The sequence below is a fragment of the Mytilus galloprovincialis genome, chromosome 11, assembly GCF_965363235.1.
Source record: "Mytilus galloprovincialis chromosome 11, xbMytGall1.hap1.1, whole genome shotgun sequence".
In the NCBI taxonomy this organism is placed as follows: domain Eukaryota; kingdom Metazoa; phylum Mollusca; class Bivalvia; order Mytilida; family Mytilidae; genus Mytilus; species Mytilus galloprovincialis.
Genome location: NC_134848.1, coordinates 1,965,312 through 1,978,196, shown reverse-complemented (window position 1 = coordinate 1,978,196; position 12,885 = coordinate 1,965,312). Strand labels below are relative to the sequence as shown.

Below are 12,885 nucleotides of genomic sequence, written 5' to 3'. Positions count from 1 at the left end.
ACTTGGTACAAAGAAATTACAATTAAACAGTTGCCTGTAGTTTTCAATGTCATTGTAGTATTTGTTGTCAGTTAACAATGTAAGTTGACAATTCCAAGCTTGTTGCCTAATATACATGTTGGCATATGTGAAAGACAAATGTTTTAAATCTGTGTTCTCATCTGTTGGATGTCTCTTATTTTTTGTGTCATCAGCTGCAGGGGTTAAAATCCACTAGCCCGACGCCCGGGACTAGATCATTTATGCCTCGGGAAATTAAAATGTGTAATCCGATATGCCCAACTGACTAGTAACAAAAAATTCTTGATGTTTCCAAAATAGAAAGTGAAAAATCCCTTCATCACAATTCTATGTTAGCCAATTCGATTCAATTAAATCATCTGGGATTCCAAGAATTTGAACTGGTTTGTACAGGTCCTGTTGTACATATTTTAAAATTAGAACAAATAACTCTGGCATGTCTGGGTTGTCTGGTATCGTGTGTTGATCGCAATTCTCGTACTTTAAATATCGATTTCTCATACCATGGCTTGGGGTATTGTACATTGCTTATCGTGCCGAGATTTTCAATTAATGGTATTTGGGGGTATGATGTATTGACCTGTCTTGTTGCACAGCTGTTGAGCACAAAACCATGCAACAAAATATTTCTTAATATTTTAGTATGGGAACCCCAGGAACTTCGTCAGTTTCAAAACGAAAAACGGTAGATGAAAGGAGTAACGAGGCTGAAAATTCACCCCCCGAAAATGCTAAATACGACATGGAAAAGCCGCGGAAAAAAATTAATAGTGTCCAGGACAGAAGGGCTGCCAAGTCTTTAGTCTTTAAACTTAGTTGTTTTTTTCTCTTTGATCTTTACAATTTGGCCAACAAATCACGAATTCACTTCCTGAAAAGTTGGCAGAACTGGGACACAATGATTCCCCTGGCAAGGTTGGCTGTTGCTGAGGAAAAAAACAGACAATGCTCTGTGAATATGCCGTTAGTTGCCCCAAACATGCAAAAAAAAGTCTGCTTTGAATATGGGAACAAATAAGTTAGGTTAACCACCAAAAGAATAAATAACAGATCAACAAAAATTATTAGATACAGTGTATAATGTCTCCTTCAAAACAAAGGACACCCACTTTGTATTTTGCAGCAAGCTCTTGATTTTTATACGACCGCAAATTTTGAAAAAATTTTCGTCGTATATTGCTATCACGTTGGCGTCGTCGTCGTCGTCGTCGTCGTCGTCGTCGTCGTTGTCGTCGTCGTCGTCCGAATACTTTTAGTTTTCGCACTCTAACTTTAGTAAAAGTGAATAGAAATCTATGAAATTTTAACACAAGGTATATGACCATAAACGGAAGGTTGGTATTGATTTTGGGAGTTTTGGTCCCAACATTTTAGGAAATAGGGGCCAAAAAGGGCCCAAATAAGCATTTTCTTGGTTTTTGCACTATAAATTTAGTTTAAGTTAATAGAAATCTATGAAATTTTGACACAAGGTTTATGACCACAAAAGAAAGGTTGGGATTGATTTTGGGAGTTTTGGTTTCAACAGTTTAGGAATTAGGGGCCAAAAAAGGGCCCAAATAAGCATTATTCTTGGTTTTCGCACAATCACTTTAGTTTAAGTAAATAGAAATCAATGAAATTTAAACACAATGTTTATGGCCACAAAAGGAAGATTGGTATTGATTTTGGGAGTTTAGGTCCCAACAGTTTAGGAATTAGGGGCCAAAAAGGGACCCAAATAAGCATTTTTCTTGGTTTTCGCAACATAACGTTAATAGAAATCTATGAAATTTAAACACAAGGTTTATGACCATTAAAGGAAGGTTGGTATTGATTTTGGGAGTTTTGGTCCCAACAGTTTAGGAAAAAGGGGCCCAAAGGGTCCAAAATTAAACTTTGTTTGATTTCATCAAAATTGAATAATTGGGGTTCTTTGATATGCCGAATCTAACTGTGTATGTAGATTCTTAACTTTTGGTCATGTTTTCAAATTGGTCTACATTAAGGTCCAAAGGGTCCAAAATTAAACTTAGTTTGATTTTGACAAAAAATGAATCGGTTGGGTTCTTTGATATGTTGAATCTTAAAATGTACTTAGATTCTTGATTATTGGCCCAGTTTTCAAGTTGGTCCAAATCTGGGTCCAAAATTAAACTTTATTTGATTTCATCAAAAATTGAATAAATGGGGTTCTTTGATATGCCAAATCTAACTGTGTATGTAGATTCTTCATTTTTGGTCCCGTTTTCAAATTGGACTACATTAAGGTCTAAAGGGTCCATAATTAAACTAAGTTTGATTTTAACAAAAATTAAATTCTTGGGCCTCTTTGATATGCTGAATCTAAACATGTACTTAAATTTTTGATTATGGGCCCAGTTTTCAAGTTGGTCCAAATCAGGATCTAAAATTATTATATTAAGTATTGTGCAATAGCAAGTCTTTTCAATTGCACAGTATTGTGCAATGGCAAGAAATATCTAATTTCACAATATTGTGAAATAGCAAATTTTATTTTTAATTAGAGTTATCTTTCTTTGTCCAGAATAGTAAGCAAGAAATATCTTATTGCAAGATTTGTTTTAATTGGAGTTATCTTTCTTTGTCCAGAATCAACTTAAATCTTTGTTATATACAATATACAATGTATATTCACTTTTTACTACCAACTGATAAATTTAAATAATCTTTACCATTCAGTGATAACAAGCAGTTTTTTTACATCTTAATATTTTATGATGTATTTAAATGAGTAGTTATTGTTGCAAACTCCATTAGAAAATTTTAATTGAGATTAGTTTTGGAATAAGGGAAAGGGGGGTGTGATTAAAAAATTGGGTTCAATTTTTCTCATTTGAAATTTCATAAATAAAAAGAAAATTTCTTCAAACATTTTTTTGAGAGGATTAATATTCAACAGCATAGTGAATTGCTCTAAGAGAAAACAAAAATTTTAAGTTCATTAGAACACATTCATTCTGTGTCAGAAACCTATGCTGTGTCAACTATTTAATCACAATCCAAATTTAGAGCTGAATCCAGCTTGAATGTTGTGTCCATACTTGCCCCAACTGTTCAGGGTTCAACCTCTGCGGTCGTATAAAGCTACCCCCTGCGGAGCATCTGGTTAAGGCATGCTAGGGCTAGCAGCTCAGTTTTGATGGACTAGCAGTTCTTCCAACAGGGCTAGTAAAATCCTGCTGCCAATAAGTCCTGGGCTAGTTAGCTGTAACAACAATTTTTAACCCCTGCAGCTTGGTATCTCCTAGGTATATACACTACAGTCCAGGTGGACTTTGTCATTTCCACTCGCCCACGGTGGACAAACCAATGCCGTCCACTCTCTGTCCACCGTGGGCGTGGAGCCCACCCTATGCCGTGGACATCCATGGGCGTAGTGCCAACCCTATACCGAGGACAGCCGTGGGCGTGGTGTCCACCCTATATTGAGGACAGCCGTAGACATACTATGCCCACGGTATATGGTGGAAAGAAGTGTGCACAATTCTGGATATTCCTCGTGATTTTCGTATACGTTAGATGCTTTTTAAGGGATTTATTCCAATATAATCTTTTTGTATAGTAGTTATATTTTTGCAATATTTCATGCACTTTTCATCTTTGTAAGAGACGTTTAAGGGTCGTAACCAGGGGCGGATGCAGGAATTTTTGAAAGGGGGGGTGCTAACCCAGGGCAAAGGGGGGTGCAAAACATATGTCCCGATACAAATGCATTGATCGGCAAAAATAAAGGGGGGTTGCGCACCCCCGGAACCCCCCCTCTGGATCCGCCACTGGTAACCTTTACCAGTTCACTGAAACTAATTATTTCAAAAGAATGACCACTATGCACTTCCACATGTACAATCAAAATATGGTTTATTTAAATGACATATCGATGCGAATTGCGATCAATTACAAGAAAGGTCACGCTAAGGTTACTTGCATATGGAAAATATGTCGGCGAATTGCAAGTTCGTTTTACGATTTAAAAAAATGTGCAATAATATTTAATGAATTGATTTCAAATCAATTCTATGGAGAATCTATCAGAGATTTGATATAACTAGTGTATTCATATTGTTTAACGTGTCGTTCTTTCTAACATGTTCTTTCTTTGTTTGATAAATACTTTGTAATGAATTACAACTGGTATTACAAAAATCTGTATCAGTTATTCTCATTGTCAGGTACATGTACATGTACATTTGTACTTGTAGGATGATATGTGATTTTCCGACGGGGAGGGACAAGGGTTGGGAACTACAAAAAATGTATGAAAATCTAAATACATCCTTTACGAGAAATGCTATTTTCTGTTACAGACGCTTTCTTTTAACCTTGCGTAGACTTGAGATTTTTTTTTCAAGATACAAAATAATAAGTCCTTTAAAGCATTTAAAGAATGATCCGTAAAGATTCTAAATTTTCTAAAGATAAGGCTATTCAAATACTGTAAAATAAAAGTACTGTACACGTGTGCTTTCTGTCAAATTATGTATGTGCTGGTCCCATATCATTAGTTTGTAATTTGGTGGCTGTCTTTTGTTGCTATTTAACATATTTGATTTCCGTTCATGATTTTGTACGTTAATTAGACCGTTAGCTTTCTTATTTGAATTGTTTTACATTTGTCATTGTGGGGTCTTTTATCTATGATGAATTTATTTATAGATGGCTATGTGATATATGCATTGCTCAGGGGCGGATCCAGGATTTTGGAAAAGAGGGGCGAAGTTTTTAAATTTGAATCGGACAAGCCGTTGTTGGGTTGCTGCCCCTGAATCATTAATTCAATCAATTAAAAACAAATGTAAGATATGATCAGAACGTTCAAACTTGAGATGCATCATTGCTCTAAAATGATCTTAAGTCCATCCCAAAATCTGTCTTATAGTGTGTCTTCAAAAACAAACAAAAAGGTAAAACCTGCTACACAAAAGAACAAGTGGTCAGTATGCTGGAGTTTCTAATCGACAACATATTTGTTGAGTTTGGAGGTAGACTTTTTCAACAAACTGTCGGCATTCCTATGGGAACGAACTGCGCGCCTCTCCTTGCTGACCTCTTCTTGTTTTCATATGAATCGGAGTTCCTTCAGACACTTGTCAAACACAAGCATATCAAAAAAGCCAGGTTATTTAATTTCACTTTCAGATATATTGATGATGTTCTTTCCATTAACAATCCAAACTTTTCTGATTGGGTTCCATTAATATATCCACCAGAAGTAGAAATTTAAGAGACAACAGACACGGCTTCATCTGCCTCATTTTTAGACTTATACCTCGAATTTGACATACACAGTCATCTTAGTACCAGAATCTATGACAAACGAGACGATTTTGATTTTGAAATTGTCAATTTCCCCCACCTTAGTAGCAACATACCAACTTCACCTGCATATGGAATATACATTTCCCAACTTATTCGGTATTCAAGAGCTTGCAGCTCCTACTCAGACTTTGTAAAACGTCACCAGTGTCTGAGCAGAAAGTTGATGAACCAGGGGTATGTCAAAGAACGTCTCGTCCTTTTTCTAAAAAAGTTCATCGGAAGGTACCCAGAACTTGTTGATAAATATTCCGTATCAACTTCACAAATAATACACGATGGTCTTGAAGTATAGATTTTGCGTACTGACGTTGTTTATCGTCTTAATTACGTGTTATATTATTCTTTTATTTGTCTTTATTAATATTACTTTAACTGTTGTCTGTTTTTTGAGATATCCTTTTGACGTAACTCTGTGCTTATGTATCCCATCATACTTTGAACGACAAAATTATTTTATGATGTGACTCTGTACCTATGTATCTTGTCATACTTTGAATGACAAAATTATTTTATGATGTGACTCTGTACCTATGTATCTTGTCATACTTTGAATGACAAAATTATTTTATTTATTAATATTACTTTTACTGTTAACCAACTTTTTTTGTGATATACATTTTACGTGACTCTGTACTTATGTATCAATTCATACTTTGAACCACACTATTATTTTATTTATTATTATTACTTTAACTGTTAAGTCAGTGTTTGTTATATCTATTTTGCGTGACTGTATTTATGCATCCCGTCATACTTTGAACGACAAAATTATTTCATGTCTACCTGTGCGAATTTCAAACGCGCAATTTTACACCAGTACCCATACCCTCCTTCCTTGATGGGTGCATTTTACATAGACAAATATAATCGTATAATATAATCAAAATGAGGATGTTAATTTGATGTATGCCTTTTTGTGCTTCTTCGTTACATTTGTTGTTTTTATAGTGATTAAGATGATAACACAATGTTGACTGCTGTACCCCTATTTTTGACATTTTTGCCTATTATGTGTGTTTGTTTTGTTCACGCATCGGTGACTATATAATGGAATTTGATGCGACTGTCATACAAGTGAGAGGTTTAGCTAGCTATAAAACCAGGTTCAATCCACCATTTTCTACATTTGAAAATGCCTGTACCAAGTCAGGAATATGACAGTTCTTGTCCATTCGTTTTTGATGCGTTTTGTTATTTGATTTTGCCATGTGATTATGGACTTTCCGAATTGATTTTCCTCTGAGTTCAGTATTTTTGTGATTTTACTTTTTTCAAACGAAAGGATACTTCCGAGAACACCACGCCTGGTTATGACAAACTGAAAATGTTTGGGGACATATTTTAGATTTTTAAAACGTTCCAAAAAAAACCAAAAACTTATGCAACCATTTCCAGAGGTTCAAATGTTCTTATTATACAATTTAAGCTTGAAATACATTTTGATCGATTTTAAGTGTTATTCTTTTACCCAGGCTAAGAGCTATCGCGAAAACTATCATTTCTTTTAAGAAAATGAAACGAGTGAAATTCAGCTTATAATAAAGGCAGTGTCTGCGTCATGCAGGTACGCGTGGCATAATTGGACTTCTTAGGGTACGCGTAACCGCCAAATATTCATATATTATTGGATAGAGATAATTGTGTATTAAACTGGTAAATTATCAAAATAAGTGAAACAAAAATATAATTCACAGAGATTTTAAGATATGAGATGTCAACATACAATCAGTAATCCGATTTCATTTTTAGCTCACCTGGCCCGAAGGTGCAAATCTGACGGGGTAAAAATGTTTATCAGGTCAAGATCTATCTGCCCTGAAATTTTCAGATGAATCGGTCAATAGGTTGTTGGGTTGCTGCCCCTGAATTGGTAATTTTGAAGAAATTTTGCTGTTTTTGGTTATTATCTTGAATATTATTATAGTTAGAGATAAACTGTAAACAGCAATAATGTTCAGCAAAGTAAGATCTACAAATAAGTCAACATGACCAAAATGGTCAGTTGACCCGTTTAGGAGTTATTGCCCTTTATAGTCAATTTTTAACCATTTTTCGTTAATTAAAGTAATCTTTTACAAAAATCTTCTCCTCTGAAACTACTTGGCCAAATTAATCCAAACTTGGCCACAATCATCTTTGGGGTATCTAGTTTAAAAAATGTGTGGCGTGACCTGGTCAACCAACCAAGATGGCCGCCACGGCTAAAAATAGAACAAAGGGGTAAAATGCATTTTTTGGCTTATAACTCAAAAACCAAAGCATTTTGAGGAAATCTGACATGGGGTAAAAATGTTTATCAGGTCAAGATCTATCTGCCCTGAAATTTTCAGATGAATCGGTCAATCGGTTGTTGGGTTGCTGCCCCTGAATTGGTAATTTTGAGGAAATTTTGCTGTTTTTGGTTATTATCTTGAATATTATTATAGATAGAGATAAACTGTAAACAGCAATAATGTTCAGCAAAGTAAGATCTACAAATAAGTCAACATGACCAAATGGTCAGTTGACCCGTTTAGGAGTTATTGCCCTTTATAGTCAATTTTAAACCATTTTTCGTAAATTAAAGTAATGTTTTACAAAAATCTTCTCCTCTGAAACTACTGGGCCAAATTAATCCAAACTTGGCCACAATCATCTTTGGGGTATCTAGTTTAAAAAATGTGTGGCGTGACCTGGTCAACCAACCAAGATGGCCGCCACCGCTAAAAATAGAACATAGGGGTAAAATGCAGTTTTTGGCTTATAACTCAAAAACCAAAGCATTTTGAGAAAATCTGACATGGGATAAAAATGTTTATCAGGTCAAGAACTATCTGCCCTGAAATTTTCAGATGAATCGGTCAATCGGTTGTTGGGTTGCTGCCCCTGAATTGGTAATTTTGAGGAAATTTTGCTGTTTTTGGTTATTATCTTGAATAGAGATAAATTGTAAACAGCAATAATGTTCAGCAAAGTAAGATCTACAAATAAGTCAACATGACCAAAATGGTCAGTTGACCCCTTTAGGAGTTATTGCCCTTTATAGTCAATCTTTAACCATTTTTCATAAATCTAAGTAATCTTTTACAAAATCTCCACTGAAACTACTAGGCCACAATCATCTTTGGGGTATCTAGTTTGAAAAATGTGTCCGATGACCTGGCCATTCAACCAAGATGGCCGCCACGGCTAAAAATAGAACATAGGGGTAAAATGCAGTTTTTTGCTTATAACTATGAAACCAAAGCATCTAGAGCAAATCTGACAAGAAGTTAAATTGTTAATCAAGTCAATATCTATCTGCCCTGAATTTTTCAGATGAATTGGACAACTGGTTGTTGGGTTGCTGCCCTCCAATTGGTAATTTTTAAAGAAATTTTGCCGTTTTTGGTTATCTTGAATACTATTATAGATAGGGATAAACTGTAAACAGCAATTATGTTCAGCAAAGTAAGATCTACAAATAAGTCAACATGACCTAAATGGTCAATTGACCCCTTAAGGAGTTATTGCCCTTTATAGTCAATTTTTAACAATTTTCATTAATTTGGTAAATTTATGTAAATTTTTACCAAATATAGTTCTCTGTTACTAATGGGCAAAGTTCATGATAGATATAATTGTAAGAAGCAAAATCGTTCAGTAAAGTAGGAACTTCAAACACATCACCATCACCAAAATACAATTTTGTCATGAATCCATTTGTGTCCTTTGTTTAATATGCACATAGACCAAGGTGAGCGACACAGGCTCTTTAGAGCCTCTAGTTACTACATCCCTAATACGCTTTTGTAGAAACGATCCTGGCTAGTTTTTGAATATTTTTCTTTAAATATTAACTATAATTATAGATTATCTATGCATATATATAACAAATTATTTATTCAAATAAATTAGTTCATCATATATAACCGTGACTTAATTTTTATTTTAAATTCTAAATATGAAGACCTGAAACGGAATTAGCAAGCAATTATTCCGGCGTTCTAAATGAATATATAATTATTCATTTGTTGTTGGTCCAGAGGTTGTTGGTCTAGACGTGAAACTTGTTGTCGGTCCAGAAATTGTTGGTCTAGAGGTGGAATTTGTTGTCCGCCCTGAGGTTGTTCGTCTAGAGGTGGAATTTGTTGTCGGCCCTGAAGTTGTTGGTCCAGAGGTGAAATTGGTTGGTCCTGGGGATACGGTAGTTGGTCCCAGTATTGATGATTGTGGTGTAGTTGGAGGCATTGCCCTTGACAAACTTTGGCAAGTTTAAATATAATAAATTTTTATTTAGATTGTTTTTTTACAATGCCATCAATAAACAGATTATATACCCGTTCATTATGTGTTATTGCGAACCACAGAGTTGTCTGCTCTTGACCAAGGTATTTAAACTTTTGTAAGTTTACCTGTCCCATTGAATCAATACTATAGCAATTGCTCTCTGTGTAGTTTATTCATTTGATACCTTAAATTTCTTCTTGGAGAAATCTATCGTTCATTGATTAATTTACCTGACCAAAAAAATATCCTCGTTTTTGGTTGAAATACATGTATAAACTGCATATGATGCAGTATTTATTCAATATCAATAATATATTTTCAATCTGTACATTATAAACACTGATTCAATTATAAAAAAGTTTATTTCGGATTTCCAATAAGTTAAAGGAAGATTTGCATTCAGTACAGCTTTCATTGGTTGGACTGTATACTTCAGACATCAGACAATTCAATGCAATTACACCAAACCAGTCATATAAAATATATAGGCCTAAAGTCTGTCAAAGGAGGTTATAAATGATTTGTGACAATGCAAATACTAGATTTTAGAATATAAATGAATAACGTTAACCAATGAATTCAAAATACTAATATCTATTCAAATTCACAAATAGGTACTGAATAAACATCATGTAAATCATTAAATAAAGAAACATGAAATTTATAGTTTTAAAAAAGGGAAATAACAATGAACATTCTGAAACTGATTATACTAGTAAGGGAGACAACTACATATGCACTTTCATATTTAGTCAACGTGCATCACTATGTATTATCTATAAATTATGTGGCGAAGCGAAATGATTTTGTTCAATACAATGACTGTACCTATTATAACAAATAGATGCAAACAACAGAATCAAAGGTGGAAATAGGCAAAGAATTACGGTCAATTCAAGATAATTGTCTGTGTCTAGTCAAAATAAGTTGTGATTGCATTGCGCATTTCAACTTCCTGTAAAATATAGAGTTATTGTCCTTTAAATCTGAGATTCACTTGTTGTCGAGTATCCAGTTGCGAGTTGCGAGTATCGAGTTGCAAGTTACAAAAGTCGAGTTGCGAGTTAAGAAAGTCGAGTTGCGAGTTACGAAAGTCGAGTTGCGAGTTCAGAAAGTCGAGTTGCGAGTTACAAAAGTCCAGTTGCGAGTTAAAAAAGTCGTGGTTGCGTGTTACAAAAGTCTAGTTGCGAGTTAAGAAAGTCGAGTTGGGAGTTATGAAAGTCGAGTTGCCGAGCCTGGCAATAATCGTTAGGGACCGCAAAATTTATTCTTTGGCAGTCAGACACTCAAAATTGTGGACGTTAAAATTATATATGTCTACATTGGCTAGAGATACAGGGGAAATGATGTGCGTGCATAAAACAAGTTTAAACCCACTGCATTTTTGTGTCTGACCTTAGTCAGGAACCTTTAGCCTTTGTTGCTTTTGTATATTTTTTTTATTTTGGTTCATCTTTATATTTAGGAGCATAGAATGGCGTAAATATTCTTGATCTAAAGATATATAACACTGTGTTTCGGGGCCTGCTTGGGGCTCCCTCTAGGTGTGTGATTTCTCGTTGTGTTGAAGACCAAATGGCGTTTGGTTGAATTGCATATTTTGGTTGGGTTGCTGTCTCTTTGACTCATTCCCCGATTTTATTCTTTGGTCTATGCATGTAGCCATCAAAGATACTATTGTAAAAACTACATTTGCGCCATTTTACAGGTAAGGTTTAATTGGAAAATTTAAAATGTTTAGTGCTACATCGTGAATAAGATTTTTTTTAAAGTATTCCTCCTGGGTATTGGGTAACTTATAAAACTGAGTCACTTAGGTTTAAAATTATATAGTGTTCACACGTTTGAGATTGTCAATTATGAATTAATTAGTAAAACGGTTTCAGTTAGTTTTCTAAGAATTCAATTTGGATTGTTCCATATTCGGGAAACTAAAGATGATACTATGGTAATAACATCTGATGCAGGAGGTAACGGTCATACTGCCATGACGTCCATAGAGATGTTCGAAATGTAAAGCCCCGATCACAACAGATCGTACGATTTTTTGTCGATAAAAAAGTTGTCGTGCAAAATCAAATGTCAAAAAAATATGTAGAGAGGTCACATCAGCTACGACATGTCTACGATGGTTCCACGATGGGTACAGTACAGGAAAAAAGAATTGTAATTATACTGTTGTGGGTTTGTCGCAAATGAGTCTTGTGAAAGCCGTGCGACTGTCGTATAACAATCGTGAGTTTTTGGTTCTATTTTTCAGATTTTCATGTCATGGAAATATGCATGTTACCGTTGTGTCACTGTCGAACGACTGTCGCACAACAGTCGTGTGTCACTCGTACATTTGACTCCGAAATGCTAGTATATAAACATGATAAAGAAGGCCAGATTTATTGCGTGCCATTTGCCATTTGCTTTCAATATTGTTCAGTGTCATCATAAGTTTGGTCCAAATAAACGGCGTTATTCCATATTGGTATCATTTTAGTAAGTTTCTCTATATGAATTGGATTTTGAATAAAAAAGCATATTCACTTCAGAAAGTGTTATTCACAGCGCTAAACGTCACACACTTTTACATGCAACGTAATGTATGGTAAAATGTTTCATGTAAAATTTGTTTTGGTATATGTTTGTCATTAAATACATTTTCTTTTCTCGGAATATGAAACAAAACAGTTTCTGTCTTTTGTTTCGGTAAATATGGGGTTTAATTGACTTTGGAATAACTGATATTCACTTCGGCCGTCGGCCTCAGTGAATATCATGTTTTTCAAAAGTCAAGAAAACCGCTTATTTACCTCATCAAAAGACAGTAACTGTATATTATTCGTATTATATGAAAAAGAAGATGTGGTATGATTGCCAATGAGACAACTGTCCACAAGAAACCAAAATGACATAGAAATTAACAACTATAGGTCACCATACGGCCTTCATAAATGAGCAAAGCCCATACCCCATAGTCAGCTATAAAAGGCCCCGAAATGACAATGTAAAACAAATCAAACGAGAAAACTAACGGCCTTATTTATATAAAAAAATAAAAAAATTGATACACAACTATTGAACAATATTAAAACATATTACATTTATAGTTACCTTTAAAACTAAGGGCTTGGACATTTTAACCTAGAATAGTTAATGACATGGACATGATTTCCTAGGAAAATTAGTCTGGAGACAAATTTTCTTAAACAGATTGATACACAACTCTTTCGTTTTGTCTTTAACAATATTAAAACATATTACATTCATATTCACCTTTTAAAATTAAGGGCATGGACATTTTAACCT

The 12,885-nt window shown here is 34.5% G+C and overlaps 2 protein-coding genes across 2 annotated transcripts in view; both read left to right on the top strand.

The window, feature by feature from the left end:
* LOC143051556 (uncharacterized) overlaps positions 1-12,885 on the top strand; it is a 194,815-nt gene that overhangs the window by 81,537 nt on the left and 100,393 nt on the right. The window lies entirely within an intron of this gene.
* Positions 1-12,885, top strand: part of LOC143051542 (uncharacterized) — a 241,552-nt gene that overhangs the window by 196,232 nt on the left and 32,435 nt on the right. The window lies entirely within an intron of this gene.